The sequence below is a fragment of the Pipistrellus hanaki genome (genome assembly GCF_964339955.1).
Source record: "Pipistrellus hanaki genome assembly, chromosome: 8".
NCBI lineage: Eukaryota > Metazoa > Chordata > Mammalia > Chiroptera > Vespertilionidae > Pipistrellus > Pipistrellus hanaki.
The window spans coordinates 6532602-6550805 of record NC_140510.1 but is presented as its reverse complement, the minus strand read 5'-3'; the positions used below and the strand labels follow the sequence as shown (position 1 = coordinate 6550805).

The following is an 18204-nucleotide window of genomic DNA, read 5'->3' as shown; positions in this document are numbered from 1 at the left end:
GGGATCCTGCACACAACGTAGGCACCTTCCCTGAGCAGAATCAAATGGTGACCTCCTGGTTCATGGGGTAATGCTTCACCACTGAGCAACACTAGCTGAGCTGCTCATGGGTTTTGGAAATACAGCCTTATTACTGTTCTAAGTTTCCGTTTTCTTTAACATAAGAGGGTGTTGCTAATAGCCCTGAGACTGTGACATCATACCTGATAAGAATTAATTAGGCAACAATTAAAGAGAAATAGACAGAAATACTTTTTTTTTTTTTTTCTGATGAAGGATACACTTCTCAGAAGGTTTGAAATAAACTTATAGTCAAGCACATCATTGGTGTTTAAATATTGTCAGTTCCCGCTCCTCCTCTGCCCCGTTCCACAGTGTCCTCTGTGGACTGAGAACATCGGCCTGCAGGCACAGCCAGCAGCCTGGCCGGGCGAGCTGCGGGTAAGCATCCTTCCTCCACATCGGTTGTGGATTCCACACATAACTTCTGCTCTGCAGGTACTATACTGATAACCATAATAGTTTTACTGATTTTGAGGAATGTTAAGGAAAAAAAAAATCAATTTCTGTTCCATTTCATGAAGAAATGGACATGTCACCACTTACAATACCTGGTATAACATGGAATGATGAGGAAATGTTCAAAGTCTAGTTTATATTTTACAAAAAAAAAAGTCAGGCCTGCTAAAAATAGCCAGGATGCTCAATACACTGGTGTTGGGCCTGAGCAGCTGAGTAGTAGTGTCCTAGGCTGGCGAGCATCCCACAGCCTCCTCCACCCCCCCACAGGTGACAGCATGCATAATGGTCAGAGGCAGGATGGCATGGCACCTGTGGGCTAGTTGCCCCAGAAGAAGTGAGGTGGGGACATGGGCCCCTCTTGCTCATATGAGACCCTAGAGGCTTCTCCTGTGTATTTTCTCATGTTTCCTCCCCTCCCAGGCAGGTGGATGTTCCCAAGGTCGCAGAGGATGTGAAGCCATAAGCAGAAGTGGCCCGAGTCTCCATGGGACTGCACACTCAGTGTGCTGTGTGACAAAGGAAGCTTTCCCTTGGCTGAGCTTTGGGGATTGTGATTGTTTATCCTCTTTAGACAGTCTACCTTTCCCTTGCTCAGTCACTGGGGCATTGCTCAGCGCCCGGCCTGGCAGCTCGGTCTCTGGGAGGTGATTTCTGAATGTCCCGCCCAGTGGCAAGCACTTCTATCTGGATGATGCACAGAGTTCTTACACTGTGAGTGAGCCTCAACCAGGCCACCCCGCTGAGAAGGGGCAGTCTGCGAACCTGACATTGGTTTGGCTCTACTCTCCTTATTCTCTCCTGCTGCAAAGCAACAGAAACTCATAAAAGAGTTATACTGTGGCCATAGGTTTCTAAACCTGTCTTAAATAGAAAGGGAAATAAGAAAATCCCAGTGAAGGTACCTTGAGAACATCCCACCACTCTTGCTCCTCTGTGGGCGAGCCCAGAGCCTCTGCAAGAGGCCAGGCGCTGGATTAAATCACTTTTTTGCCCTTGCACACCATAAAGACTGTCTTCCTGTACAAGTCGGTGAATTTCTATTTTTTTAACTGTAAGAGGGCGTTTTACAGTGAAAATGTGTATCTTTTAGTATGAGCAGTCCACATAGTATTTGACACAAAGATAAACCACAATGCCCCACGCTGCTCTTACTGGGAGGATGTAAGGCTTTGTTACCCAGGAGACTCATGCCTGAGATGCCAGTCTCCATCCAGATTTCACTGGAAGCCTCTAATTCCCTCCCAGGTTTCCCTCACAGTTCTCCGCACCCTCCCAGGGGTCACAGAACACCGCTGGTCATGAGCCACGTGACCTCCAAAAGGGAAACCCAGACATAATCTTTGGGCTAGAGATACATTTATGATAAAGCTACAGAAGCTGAAGCTGCTGGCCCCCTGCAAAGCCCAAAGGTAACCTGGCAGAGAGCTCACAGGGTTCTGTGGCTGTGCAGACAGGTGCATTAGCCAGGTTTAAGCAGGGGAGTGGCCGAGGGGAGGGGGCCAGGGATCTGCAGGTTCCAGGGCTCAGTGGGAGTTGGCACGCAGCTGTAAGGCAGCTGTTTTCCAGGGGATGCTGGAGCATGCAGTTTAATCTGGAAGGGGAAACGGGTATGAGATGAGGAAGGAAAAACAAGCAAACCCTTGAGCATTCCCTGATTCCAGGGGGACCCATGGAAACCGGGAGGGGTCCCACTGTCTGTCACTGCCCATGCCAGCAGGTGAGGGCAGCGTGCCTGCTGCTTCCCTCCACCTTTCAGCCCTCCACAGGTCTCTCTTGAGGTTTCCCCTAAGTAGAGATAGCTAGGAAAGAAAATGGGGGCAATACAACTTAGCCAAACCAGGTTGACATGTTATCAAGCTACCCATTTTGTAAAAGTAAGATGTTTAATGAGAATAGGTTAAAATAAAAGATTTAACTCCACCTGGCAAATAGCGCTGCCTCTTTCTCCTGCCTGCCCCACTGCCACCTTCTCATGACAGGTCCCTCTGGAGATGCCACAGACACTGGGATCCAGGAAGGGGCAGGCCAGAGAGGGTGTGGTCCGCAGTCCCCTCAGGGATCCCAGTGCTGCCGCTGTGATTTAGGGGCTCCTGCTGCCAGGGCCACCTCAGGAGGGTGCCAGCCCAGCATCTGGCACCAGAAGCACGGGGTGGGGGGGTGAGGGGTGGTTGGGGGAGGAGGTGCTTGCTGATGGGGATGTAACCAGACGCTACCTCTCGGGACTGCTTCTAAACCACACATGTATGTATGAACTTGACAGGAATTTCCCCATTTTTAACCACATGCGTAAAAGTATACAAGGTATAAGGGGTATTATTGAATGTGTATAGAGATTCAGATTTACAAGATGAAAAAGTTCTGGAAATGGATGGTAGTGATGGTAACACATAATGAATGCATTAAATACCACTGAACTGTACACTTAAAAATGGCTAAGATAGTACATTTTAAATTGTACGTATTTTACCTTATTACAAAATGGGGAAAGGAATCAAGTTTGAAAGCTTGCTTATAAACATCTGAAGATATTCCTAAAATAGATATATTTGGTACTAAGGATACCTAAAAGATATTCTATTGTTACATTGTTTTACATCAAAGTAAAAAGCAGTGGCTGTTTTGAAAGTTTATATGACATCATCCAAATTAAATGTGATGCTGGATAGAGTGTTATCTAAATCAGCAGCCGCCAACCTTTCAGACCTCATGGACCACCAGTGCTCTGAGGACCACTGGTTGCCAACCGCTGCTCTAAATGATTGATATATTGATAGTTAAAAATAGAGAGAGACATCAACCATACTAGAGGAAAAATGAACTATCATTTATTCTCTGTAAAAAAAAATTATAAGACAGCCTAGCTGGAATGACTCAGTGGTTGAGTGTCGACCTATGAACCAGGAGGTCACTGTTTGATACACCATCAGGGCACATGCCAGGGTTGTGGGATCAATCCCCAGTGTGGGGTGTGCAGAAAGCAAAAGGTCAATGATTCTCTCTCATCATTGATGTTTCTATCTCTCTCTCCCTCTCCCTTCCTCACTGAAGTCAATTAAAAAACAAACAAACAAAAAAACACAAACACACAACAAAGACCACTATAAAACATCATGTAAGAAAGCAACCAAAGAAAAAGTGCTCAAGAGATATCCTATCTAGTTAAGAGGGAATATGCTAATTGGCTGTCACACCCTCAAAGCTGGTGGTGCCTAAAACCCTCCTGGAGTGGCAGGCATGCTGCATGGCTGGACCTGCCCCTGGGTGGGTCTGGCTGCTCTGAGCACCTGCCTCCTGAGTCCCACAGTCCCCTCAGCCCCCCAGCCCCCCATGGCTGGCCCAAGGCACAGGCAACTCAGGTGGCAGCTGCCCAGCTGCCCAGGGCCACCCTAGGCTCAGGTAACCCCGGCTGGCCAAGGCTTGTGTTGCCAGCAGTGGCAGCAGCAGAGGCATTATGGGGTGTCGCCTTACCCTGATCACAGGGTCACCTCCCACCCCTGAGGGCTCCTGGACTGTGAGAGGGGGCAGGCTGGGCTGAGGGATCCCCCCTCTAGTGCATAAATTTTCATGCACCGGGACTCTAGTAAGGGAATAAAGTACTATAACATTGTCAGAGTGGATAAAAATATTCTAAATTTGGACATACACATGCTTGTTAATTTTTAAAAAGTTGCCATTTATAGTGATGTGTTTTTTTATTCTAAAAACAATTTAGAAAATATAAGCTTAAATGGGATCCCCGGAATCTTGCAGCTCCCAGGACCTCTGGGACTGCGGTCTGACCAACTCAGAGCAGGGAGCTGAGCCCCGTGCAGGCCCCTGGTTCTGGGCCCCACGTGGTGCTGCTTATAAACATGGCAGAAGTGTCTGAGCTCCTCTGGCTGGTGAGCAGGGGCCTTGGGCTTTGTTTGATGGCACAGACCTTCCTTCCGCTGTGAGCTCACAGGAAGTAGAACAGTGCAGGCAGGAACTGAAAACCAGTTCAACCACAGGTGCCAGACTGGGAGAAGCTACCCATCACTGCTGACTAGTCCCTCTCCTGTAAAACAGTGATAATTACGTACGGACTTGTTCTGAAGACTAAGCGAGCCATCGGAAGCATGCACGCACACTGCCCAGTGCCTCAAAGTCCTGTCATGTGAATGCCCCACTAGAGGAGAGACAAACCACCAGGAAGCCAACGGGCCTGAGAGGAGAGACCTGACGGGAGGGGAGCAAGGACAGGCACTCGGGCAGGGGCAAGGGCACAGTGACCACAGCCTCCCTTCCAGCCGCACCCCAAATGAAGCAAGCTCGTTCTGCGTGACAGGGAGCTGGGAGAAATTGAAACTCCCATCTGATGTACAGGAAACATCAGTTACCATGTTTCCAAAGCACCCGCATTTTAACCTTTGGGAGTTACACAGAAGAGTCACCAGCTGTGGTGCCAAGCATCTCAGAAAGCCGGCCTATGTGAAGGAGCCGGTGAGAATGCACCTCCTCTGCAGCACATCCATGCGGGACGGGCCTGGGCTGGGCTGAGGGCTTGCTGCAGTGGGAGCCCTGATGGCACTTGAGGCCTGTCCTGCTGGGAGCACACCCAGCATCTCACACCCAGCATCTCACTGTCTTTCCAATCCGGTGCCTCTCAGGCCTCAGTGGCCTCCCTGCTCCTGCCTAGTCTGTGCTCTGGGAGTGTCTCTGATCCTTACCTGTGAGCTTTCTTTCCCTTTTTGTTCCGTTTCAGCTTCCTGAGAACTTCAATCTGAAGTTATCCAATTTCCCACAAACTCTCAAGCACTTTTTTAATTCTGAACTTTGCCTAAACTTTACCAATATTTCACAGAGTCCTTAATGAGATCGTTTTATGTTGTCATGTTAGAAAATTGAAAATGGGAGAGCTTTGATTTCTGAGAGAAATCACATAGAGGAACCTATGCACTCACTTTTATTTTTTCTCCTAATTAGAGAATTGGGCTTTTTTTAAGCAGGGAGAATGATGGGAGCCGAGAAGACTATCACAGAAATAGTATTTCAAGCTTCGCTTTTTTCCTCTTCCACTTTATTCCTACATTAGCAGGATTTTACTTTATAATTAAAAACTTAAAATGAGCCCTTAGCCGGGTTGGCTCAATGGATAGAGTGTCAGCCCATGGAATGAAAGGTCCCCAGTTCAATTCTAGTCAAGGGCACGCTCCTGGGTTGTTGTGTCCATCCCTGAACCTAGTCAGGACACATGAAGGAAGCAACCAATAGGTCTCTCTCTCTCTTTATCATTGATCTTTTTCTCTGTGTGTCTCTTCCCATCCCTTCAACTCTCTAAAATATATATATATATATATATATATATATATATATATATATATATATCCTCAAATGAAGATTAAAAAAAAAAGGAGAACTTGAAATGATCTCTACTAATTCTATTGTATTTAATAAAAGGCTAATGTGCAAATTTTCCCCACAGGTGGGATTTCAACCAACCAGGAGTTAGACATGTGCTAACCACCAGGGGATGGCATGGAGCATGGTGGGCATTGGCGACTCAGCACTGGCTAAGGGCGGCATTGGAGGTGCTGCAGGCCCCAGTGGGCCCTGATGAGAGTAGGACTGTGGCAGGATGGTGAGTGGGAGGCATTAGGCCATGGTGGTGCAAGCAGGATCCCCGTCACCCTGCAGATGGCGATTGGTGGCAGGGGGGACAGGGCTGGCTGGCAGGTGGCACCAGGTCAAGGCAGGTGACAGTGGGGGCCCCAATTGCCAGACCAGCCCTGATCACTGGCCAGGACTAGGACCCTACCTGTACACAAATTTCATGAACCGGGTCTCTAGTAGAGAATAAAAAAGATTCATGCTGTTCAGAGAAAATTTTTGAAGCATTAGCAAGTATAAAAGAGAATACCCCTGCTCTAAATTACTTGTGGCATCCAGCCTGGCCATGCCCAGCCTGCTCTCTGTAGTCCATTCCACCAGCCTGAGCTCCTGTTCACCCCCAAGGCATTTATCAAGACCCCCAACTCCTGCATTAATGCTCCATGATCCTTTAGTGAGATCTTTGAGGAGCAGGCATTCCTTCTGTCTCCAGTTGCTCCCATCCCCCATGCCCTCCCCCCCTGTGGGAACACTGCCATCCAGTAAGGCCTTTCTCCTCCTCATCATAGGAAAGTGCCCAACCTTAGGGCATCCGTACTATTCTGAAATCTGAAATTTTGCTATTCCATTACTTAACAAAGAATCAAGGGTCTTGTCAATCTCTTCTGATACATAGAGTTTTGTCCTCTAAACTACTTTAAGGCAATATATATGTATTATTTCTTAATAAAATAGGAACAACATTCTATAATGCCTGGTGGCTCTTAGCAAATGACAGCAGAGCTCTGAGGGGTTGGTCCTGCTCTTAGCATTAGTTATACTTGTTCATGACAATAGAAAGATGCAGTCTATTTCCATAGTTCTATATTTCTTTCCACAAAAATGACAAATTAAAAAAACACACATTTATTTTCTGCTTTTTTTCACAACCTCCTAGTGCTGTCATTGGGTCACAGGCCATCTTAAGGAGAAGCCAAAGCACAGGTCCTACTCAGAATGCTTGTGGGCTCCTGGCATCTCCAGTCTGCAAGTTATGTAACGACCATCCCATTGAATGACCATTTCATCAACATGCAGCAGTGAAATAAAGTGTGAGCAGCCCGGTTCACTGGTTTCCCCTTCCAGCCATCACATCAGCAGGATCAGGGAGATGGGATGAGGGACGATTGCCAAGGCCTTCATCATCACATCAGCTGCCAGCAGGGAGTCAGTGCTGCTGAGAATTGACTTTGACATCTTCTCCTTGACAGACTAATAAACTCAGTTACATGTCCTGCCATGATGATGGACAGCTTCATTTCCTTTTTATATTTTCGACATATATTTACTTACACAAAGTCCTATTTATGTTAGTGTCTTAAAATCATACATTACAACTCTGCCAACTGAAAGACGATTTATAAGTCAGTTGGGGAGTCAGAGGGGCCTTGATGTGGAGATCTTTAAGAACGTGTGCTTTGAATTCAAAGCAGTAATCTCAGTTCTTTCATCAAATTAAAAATAGAATATTTCTCTTTATGGACAGACAGGAAGGCTGACAGATGCTGTGGAGTATCACATGATGTGTTGTGTTTTACCTTCTCCCAATAGAGAAAGCATGCAAATACAGTTCAAGGAAGTGCTGACAAGTGCAGAATCAGAACTCCATCCTTTCAGCATGCATTCTGCACGTGCAGTATTCTGGACATGCTCGGTACCGGGATCTGCTTGTGGAAAAGCCAAAGTGCCTGACCCCAAGGAGCTGAAACTCCTGGCAAAGAAACAGCAAAAGATGCAACCAGTGTGCATGGGAAGGAGACACTCAAGCAGATGCTGAGGTAGAACTCAGAATCACCTGGAGGAAAAGTCAGGAAGGACATCAGGGACAGAAAAATTGTGTGATAAAAAGAAGCTGATGTGTTTAAGGAATGAAAAGTGGATCAGAGCTGCTATAACATGGATACACAGGGGGCCATGACTGGGAGCTGTTTGTGATTCAGGAAGACTCCAATTAAAGAACCACACTCACTGAGCTGAGAAGCAGGTCCTAACATCAACTCAGTGGAGAGTATGAAGCTGAGTAATAATATACTCAATATACTCAGAGTTATTTTTAGAAAATAGTAACCAAAATAAAGTTTTAAAATTATATCAGAGTTTTACTAACAACAGGTAGAGTACAATATACCTGGAGAAACATTTGCAGGGTACTCACTCTGACAAAGTCAGACAACCACAATATCTAGGTTTTAGACTTACTCAGGTCGTGTAACCAAATGTCCTTGGCCTCTCCATTCAAAACTGCTCTGAGCCTCGAGTCCTTTCTCTAAACACTTGTCCTGCACCAAGGTTACAGTGAGAACACAATTATGTAAATATATAGCAAGAAGGAATCTGTAAGGAAGGGTTAGAATGGAACTTGTCAAAGAGTTTTCACGCCCACTGGTTCATGAATTCATCCCAGCAGCAATAGGGACAGGTCCTATTATTTTCTCTGGGCATATGACACAGTGAAACTCAAATTAAAGAAATAACTTGCCACACACCACAGTGTCGTTGTGTTGTAGAATTTTAATGAGTGAAGGAGCATTTTATGAGTTCTATCTCTCAATTACATAATCAAAATATATTTTTGATGCTTCAAATTGAGCATACCCAGAATTCCCTTCATATCATGAAAATTTATAGTCAAGTCTCATTCTGTTATTTAAAATAAAGCTGATAAGTTATTATTGATAAATCACACTCTAATTCTCTTATTGCTTTTAACTCTTGTTATTCTTTGATTTGCTCTGTTCCAAATGAAAATCACAGTGGTTTAATTTAACCTAATGTTCCAAGGTTAAGACCTCTGATGTTTTCATCTGTTTTGTTTTTAAAGGTTATTTGAGGTAATAGTGAGAAAAAGTACTCAACTGTTTTCTAAACCTTAGGCGAGAGTTGGACTATATAATAGATGACAATATTATTCTGAGCGAGAACATTAGGAAAAAACCAAGATGAAAAGAGGAACTGTACAGTGTGATTCCAACACCCCCCAGTGAATTAACATGCTCATTCTGATTCATTCTGCCAGAGCACATAAGATTCCTCTTCCGCGGGGACCATGTATAATCTGTGTATAACTTACATAGTCCCAGGAGGAATATGAATTATAAGAAGCATATGACTTGCTGAAGGTCATTGTGGCAGAGACAGATCTGACCCAGACCTCCTGAGCCTCAGGCTCCTCTTCTTTCATAGCATCGCACCTCTCAGCTCTTCTACTGATGGCAGCTCCTGCTACTTACTTTGCAATCTGCAATGAAGCAGTGTCCCTAGATCTATATGATTTGGGAGTATAGGGAGATAAATTATCAAATGTCTCTTACATGAAAAATATCCCTAAACTTCCAAAAAACATGATTTTAAATATAGAGTAGAATCATTTAACATAGAAATGCCAAATCTCAAACATTATGCTAGATATTTTCCATTCCTTTCCTTCAATCCACACAATAACTATTTCAATGAGTTATTACTTTAGAAATCAAGCTACCAAAACTGAAAAAAATATTTGTCCAAGACTAGAAAGCTTTAAATACAACATAGTCATTCTGGATCCACAGCTGAGGCACAGATGGAAGATCTGTGCTCATGTGTTGAGTTTAATATGTATGTATCCAAATCTAGATTACCTCTAACTCATGGGACATATTTGATCTTTGTTTTTCTTGGGTAATTCGTCTTCTGTTGATTGAAAGTAGAAGTAAATGCTGATTCTTACGGCTCAAGGTTCAAAGTAAATATAGAGGTTCTCTAAAGGAAGGCAACATCAACAATTAAATCATCTCTACTTAATGACATTCTCTCACATTTGGGGAATTTTTTTATTACTTTTAAGGACTTGGAATAAAGCCAAAACTTGTGATTATATTTCTTGCACTCTGTCAATGCAATGTATTTGAAGTTAGCTGTGCTGTAGTCTCAATTAATGAGGGGAAAGTGTTTTGAGAAAAATGAAGGAAAGAATAAATAAAACAAATTAACATGTAGGTAGTGACTGTGTGGAACTCTTAAATTGTTGAGATATGTTCAAAAGGAAGAAAATCAATCTGAGGTGAATATATATATATATATATATATATATATATATATATATCCTTCATTTGTCCCTCTCTATGATATGAAGCTTTTAAATCTTGCATGTTTCTTAACATATTTTTTTCTTCCACTTAGAAATTTTATAATGTTATGAGGAAGTACTTTCAAGCCATATAGATCTGAGTTCAAACCCCACTTCTACCAGCTCAGTGGTTTTAAACATTTTGGCTATAAGGGATGTTTATTGATCTACTATGTAAAAGTAGATGCCAGATATACAGAGGAATGCACAAAAATTTACAGTTTTGAAAGGAAAACAAGAACCAAACCTTACATTTTAATATGGTGCTATAAGTTCTCTGTGAGTGGATGCTGAAAGAACAGGAAAAGCAACACCAAGAAAAGATCTGTGTAGACATCTCCCAGGAATCCACAGAAGGACTCAGGCAAAGAAAGTAACAAGGATTCTTTCTGGTCAAGAGATTTGCATATGTGAAGACCCAGATGTTTGAAGAATTGTCATAGTCAATAAGATGAGAGTAGAGAATATAAGGGGGCCTCAGAAATTGAGATGATTTATATAACCCTCTGAGTACAGTTTATTGACCTAATAAAAGCTCAACAAATGTCCATTCTCTTCTTCTTAGGCAAATGCTTTGAGTGAAACTCAAACACTCTCCATGCATCCTTATTTAAACTCCATCCTTGATTCTCTCCCTTGAACAACACTCTCCTGAGAATTCTCTGCCTATCCAAGCCTGGCTCTTATTTTAGTCCTGATCAATCCTTTACCAACTCTTTCACACTCAGTTTAACCTGCTCCAATCTCTCCCTTAAAGGAGTAACTACCACCCTGCAGTCAGTCTGATGCATGTAATCACACATTGTTTATTAATGGGTATTAGACTTTTCTTCTGAAAGAGAGCATAACAATATTAACAACAGGTAATAGTTTTGAATTGTTTCATCCTGACAAAAACTATCAGTTAACAAATTCTCTTGAAACAGAAAATTCCACTACATTCTAATACTGTCTTAGGTCACCTATAAATGAAACAAACAAACAAACAAAACCTGGTTTCTTTCTTTCCCTTATTGGGTTTTCTCCAATTTCTTTTTTTTTTTTTTTTAAACCTATCTGGTCATTCAATAATCACCAACCATGTTGATTAACTCATCTTCATATATTACCTGTGGCTATCATTTGGGCATTTGTGTTTATAATCTACTAGAGGCCCAGTGCATGTAATTTGTGCAAGGGGGGGGGGAGTGTCCCTCATCCCAGCCTGCACCCTCTCCAATCAGGGACCCCTCAAGGGATGTTAGACTGCCCATTTAGGCAAGGTCTCAGTAGAATTAGGCCTAAGCTTACAGTTGGACATCCCTCTCACAATTCAGGACTGCTGGCTCCCATCTGCTCACCTGCCTGCTTTCCTGATTGCCCCTAACTGCTTCTGCTTGCCAGCCTATCACCACCTAACGCCTCCCCTGCCAGCCTGATTGATGCCTAATTTCTCCTCTGACAACCTGTTTACTCCTAACTGCCCTCCCCTGCAGGTCTGGTTGCCCCCCAACTGTTCTCCCCTGTAGGCCTGTGTTGCCCCCCGCCCCCAACTGCCCTTCCCTTCAAGCCTGGTTTCCCCCAACTTCCCTCCTTTGCCAGCCTGGTTATCCCTAACAGCCCTCTCCTGTAGGCTTGATCACCCCCAACTTCCCTTGCTTGTAGGCCTGGTCCCTCTCAACTGCCCTCTCCTGCTGGCCATCTTGTGGCGGACATCTTGTGTTCACATGAAGGCAGCCATGTTTGACCACATGGGGGAAGACATCTTATTTGTTGGTGTGATGGTCAATTTGCATTTACTTTTTTATTAGATAGGATAGAGGCCTGGTACATGGGTGAGGGCCAGCTGGTTTGCCCTGAAGGGTGCCCCAGATCAGGGTGGGGGTTACCTTGGTGCATGGGGTGGCCTGGATGAGGGGCCTATTGCAGTTTGCAGTCTGGCCACACTCCCTGGTGACCCAAGTGGAGGCCCTGGTATCTGGGATTTATTTATCTTTTATAATTGAAACTTTGTAGCCTTGAGCGGGGGGGGGGGGGGGGGGGGGGGCAATGAAGGCCAGGGTATGCGGAAAGCTTGGCTTCCTCCATTGCCAGGGAAACCCAAGCCTCCTGCTCTCTCCATGGCAGCAGCCATCTTGGTTGCATTAATTTGGAATATGCACTTATTGGCATGATTAATTTTTATATTACTCTTTTATTAAATAGGATTCTTGAAAACTTTCCTACTGCTTATTAGATTTCCACTGTTTTATTGTTCTATTTTTCTCCCTTACCATTCCTTTTTAGTTTTGTCTCAGATGTATCTTCTAGAGTCCCTTAAAATGAGACATTGCAAGTTCCACCCTTGGCCTACCATACCTCATATGCTAAAAAAGCTTCAGCACCCATATACCCAGGAAGTTTGGTCTTCATCTGGACTTCTCTCTGGGGATTTCTAGTTGCTTCTGCAAAGTGAGCATCTCTCCATGCAAACACCACATCCAAAACTGAACTGAAGACAGCATTTGACAGGAACCCAACTAAATACCCAGATTATTTTATCAAATGCTCATAATATCCCAGCTTGGTTGACATTATTATTAGCCCATATCACAAATGAGGAAGATGAAGCACATAGAACCCACACAACTGCTCTGAGTTGTATGTCTTGTACGTTGATGGCCTGGATTTAACATTAGACCATCATGCTCATACAGATCTGTGAACGTAGTCACCATGCGCAGTTAGAAAGTTTTCTAAGCTAAAAAAACTGACAGTCATCCTTCTCTTTGCTGTGTCTGATCTCTTTTTAAGAGTTATGTCCAATTTTAGATATGTCTTTCAAGTCTTATCCCATCTTTCTAAATGGCTAACTCTCATCATTTGCTATCCATACAATTGTAAAAACATATCTAGTCATTCAACAATTACCGACAAATAACCCTGTCTTTCATCCATACCTCCCAACTTAGTACATGCTCAATAAAAAACATCTGTTATATTTCCAAAAAGAAACCAATAAGCAAAAAAGCAAACAACAAAATAAATATTAGTATGTCAAATCCAACATTATAGTCAATCTAACAAACTACGTCTGCTTCTAGATATTCAGCAAGAAGCAAGCTTCTTCTCAACTTATCTATAGTCTGGCTTCATTTTCTGCCTCGGAACCTTCCTCTATTTCTATGCAGTTAGCTATACTGGGCACCTCAAAGCTCCCTCTTTGCTGCAGGATCCTTCATGCCCCTCTGGGATTGTACATGCTGCTCACTCTTACATCCCCTTGCTCTTATTCTCTCTCATCCTTTAAGTCTCTGCTAAAAGGTCAATTATTCTAAAAAGTTTTCACCTTCCACAGAAATTGACAGTGCCCTTATCCCATTAACTTGACATAACTGCATGCATTTATTTCATTTATCTATGTGTAGGTATAACCAACAGCAGATTTATAGTATGTTTTTAAGGATTAGACAAGTCTTTTAAATATAAAATTAATACATCATCTTGTCCTGATGAAGTCCCCATCTAATAGCACACCAAATTATTATTTTCTGCTTAATTGTCTATTTCATCAAATATATAATATGTCCTCTATGTCACCAATACTTTGAAGCAGTTAGTACCAATATAAATAAGACACAGTTCCTTTCCTAAAGGAGTTTATAGTCTCAATAGAGAGTTAACATGAATAAATGTAATGACACACAAAACTGTAGTTAATGTCATAAAATAAAGCAGGATGTGGACTCAACAATACAATACTGACCTTTCTATTTTTTTTTTTTAGGTGTTTTTACTTGCAGCTGGGAACATCTGCTGATAACCTTCAGAGTTAAGCATCTATTTACATCTTAATGGGAAACTCACAGAATAATTTCAGAATGTGAGTTGACCTGAACTAAGAGATATGAGTGATGCTTTTATTTTATTTTATTTTTTAAAATATATTTTATTGATTTTTGTACAGAGAGGAAGGGAAAGAGATAGAGAGTTAGAAACATCAATGAGAGAGAGTCATTGATCAACTACCTCTTGCACACCCCCCACTGGGGATATGCCCGCAATCAAAGTACATGCCATTGACTGGAATCGAACCCAGGTGCCCTTCAGTCCCCAAGCTGACGCTCTATCCATTGAGCCAAACCGGTCCTGGCATGAGTGATGCTTTTAAACTGATGAACAAAATAAATCGAGACTAGAAGCATGGATTAGGTCTAATCATTAGACTGACAATTTCAGAGGGAAAGCGGGGGTTGAGGAGAGTGGAGAACAATTAACAGGGGAATTTATATACATAGATGCATAGTCCATGGATACAGACAACAGTGTGGTAAAGGTCTGGGGTGGGGGCGAGTGCTGGGTGGAGAGGGTCAATGGGAAAGAAATCAAAGGGGGCATCTGTGATACTTTCAACAATAAAGATACTTTATAAATGAATAAACAAATAAACATCAAACAAACAAACCCATTTAGCAATATCCCCACCCCTCCATTCTTTGATTCCAACCATAAAATGCCATGCAGTTAGAGGACCATTTACCCACTATTAAAATAGCAAAAATGTTATTTCTCTGTGATGACTGTAGGGTATGATAGCCAGACATATTGATATGCTTCCAATCAATACCTGCCTATTGACTGCCCAATGGGAGAAGCACTATGTCATGCTTAAGAGGAAAAAAAAGTTGACATCCTCTTGCCAAGCTGAGAAGTGAGTTAAAGGCATTATCAGGGTGTCAGAGAGGATGCACTATGAAAGGGATTAGCAAAGGCTGAGAAATGGTGACGATCATCAGACAGAACTAGTGAGAAGATCAAGGAAAGTCCCACTCAACAGGAGACACATGGATAATAAATAAGAACTTGAATCACGTATTGAATTCACTCACTGTGAGACTAATAATCAAATGCATTGTTACTGACACCAGATGTGTTTTAAGAAGTATTGTTGAATGATAAGATTATGTGGAAACAATCTTATTCTTATTATACAAGTCATATAAAAAGCAAAACAGCCGAGACTGGTTTGGCTTAATGGATAGAGCGTCGGCTTAGGGACTGAAGGGTCCAGGTTCGATTCCGGTCAAGGGCATGTACCGTAGTTGCGGGCATATCCCCAGTAGACGGTGTGCAAGAGGCAGCTGATCGAAGACTCTCTCTCATCGATGTTTCTAACTCTCTATCTCTCTCCCTTCCTCTCTGTACAAAATCAGTAAAATATATTAAAAAAAAAAGAAAAAAGAAAAACAAAACTTTGCTTTATCTTAAACTGACCATGACAGTCAAAAATAATTTCCACTTCAATATGCAAATGCTTTAGTAAAAGTACATGCCAAACACAGAAGGTAAAACAAGATATCAGAAAATATTAATGAGATCATAAACTATAGTAAGGTTTTAAGAGAGTAAGTTGGCAATATGAATCAAGATCCTTAAAACTATTCATAATCTTTGACTCAATAATGCCATTTCTAAGACTAGTTCAAGAAAACAATAAGACATGCGGGGTTAAAAAATAATAACAAAGTGCTCACTGGAAATGTTGAATATAATCTATATATATAAAAGCCTAAACAACCATTACAGTGAAATGATTGCAATGACTGTTTGACCAGTTGCTATGATGCACACTGACCACCAGGGAGCAATGTCCAACACAGGAGCTGCCCTCTGGTGGTCAGTGCACTCCCACAGGGGAAGCACTGCTCAGCCAGATGCTGGACTCATGGCTAGCAAGTGCAGTGCGATAGCAGGAGCCTCTCCCAATTCTGAGACAGCACTACCAAGTGGTGTCAGCAGCAGGCTCAGCAGACCAGGATGAGCATGAGCAGCATGGTGCGTGCCCCGATTCTGGCTCCTCCCTGCCCACCTGCTGCTTGGTGCACTGCTACATCCCTCGGGGGTCCAGGATTGTGAGAGGGCATAGGCCAGGCTGAGGAACATGCCCCCTCAGTACACAGATTTTGTGCACCAAACATCTAGTAACATATGTTTAGAAAAAACACAGGATCCCTCCCCTCAAAAGGCCAGAATATTAAAATGATTAAATAAAAACAAAAGTGTCACTAAGTAGACTATTTATGATGCAGTCATTAAAGTTGTATTTATAGATATTCAAATAACATGTAAAATGCTCTACTCATAACAGAAAATGTACTCAGATTCCCTTCTAGAAAAGTGCTTTATAGGGACCCAATTTGGGTGTCAGGTGAATTTTTCTGTCTTTAGGTAGGCAAACATCAGCATAGTCCCAAAACATAGCACATATATTTCCACCCCTAGGCCCTGGCTCTTGCCAGTCTGTTTTCTATAGGATTACTATTCCTTATACATGTTCTAATTTTAGCAGTTCTTCAAGTCCTAATGCATCTTATTTACTTCTGTGATGCTTTCACGATTATCCTAGAACACAAATACCGTATTTTCCGGCGTATAAGACGACCCCCTAATTTTACAGTTAAAACATAGGTTTAGGCCTATATTCGCTGTATAAGACTACCCCCCACTTCCGAGGCAACACCAGTTCTTTTTTTAATAGACCGCCTCTCTGACTCTGGCCAATCTGAGCAGGCTTTTTACTAGAACACAGTGTAGCTTCGGGTACAGAACATGTACACTGTATTCTAGTAAATAGCCTGCTCAGATTGGCCAGAGTCAGAGAGGCGGTCTATTAAAAAAAGAACTGGTGTTGCCTCGGAAGTTGGGGGTAGTCTTATACAGCGAATATAGGCCTAAACCTATGTTTTAACTGTAAAATTAGGGGGTCGTCTTATACGCCAGAAAATTTGTACTTCCTCATTATTCTGTATTCTAGAATTGCACTGCCAATTGGGGTATCATAATATCACAGTGGGTCTATAACTATATGAAGAATGTCATGAATGCCCTATCAATAAGTTCATATACAGAAGCTTCCAAATGTCTTGTGTGCTGGAGAAAGGTAATCAGATACAGAGCCGAAGGATCTGACATATCCCACCATACTCACTCAATTTGAGTCCCGGCTCCAGCACTAACTAGCTATGTGATCTAGAGGAAGTTATATATCCTTTCTGGGCTGTAATGTGTTCATTTATAAAATAAATCTATAATGATAAAGCATAATATGCAAAATGACCAAATGGCCTAACAGAGAAACGACCGTCCAGACAACCACGCTATGACACCCACTGGTGTCAGGCCAGCAGAGGCAGGTGCTATGCAATTGGTTGGGGACCTGGCCATCACCCCATGATTGTCCTACAGAGGGAGGCCCAGGCCACCGACCAGCAGGGTGATCAATCAGGGGATGGGGTTTCATGGTCGCTCCAAAGAGGGAGGCCCAGGACCAGACCCAGTCTACCCAGCCGGCAGCACTGTAGCCTGGACCTCCCTCTGTAGGACAATCATGAAGCCCTATCCCCCAGAAAAAAAGAAAAAAAGAAAAGAAAAAAAAAAAACTACTTGTAGATTCAGTTTCATTTTCCATTTTTTCCTAACATAGTCCACCACAAGTTCAGTTCAAGCTTTTTATTTGAAGCCACCCAAACACTTGCATCTGACCATCGGTACTTATCACCAATATGTTGGTTCTGCTGTGTCAGATCTCCTGAGAAGATGGCATTTCCTCCCTCTTGGATTTAAGTGTGCCCATATGAATTGAAGTCCTGTTAGCCACTTACAGGTAGAAGATTCAAAAACTGGCACATGTTTCCCATGCTTTCCTCTTCATGCCATGGCAAAGTTCCACAGGAGGGAGCCTCTGTCCGCATCCCAGAATGCAGACAATGTGAGTGAGGGCCCTCTGTCCATGTGTGATGAGCATATCACATAGGCATGGCACAATTCCTGGCCACTTAGCCACTGAGATGTTGGGTTGTTTATCACAGTACAACTCAGCCCACCAAGACAATACAGTTGATGTCATACCTCACCTCTATGCACCTGTGCCTCTTGTGTCTCCTGTACGTCAACATTTCACATTCCTACCTGTCTTCCTGGTAGGCCACACATTCCATGAGAATATAGCTTAT

The 18204-nt window shown here is 42.9% G+C and overlaps 1 protein-coding gene across 1 annotated transcript in view; it reads right to left on the bottom strand.

Moving 5' to 3' along the window:
* Positions 1-18204, bottom strand: part of CNTNAP5 (contactin associated protein family member 5) — a 777193-nt gene that overhangs the window by 277684 nt on the left and 481305 nt on the right. The gene's annotated exons all lie outside the window — the stretch shown is intronic.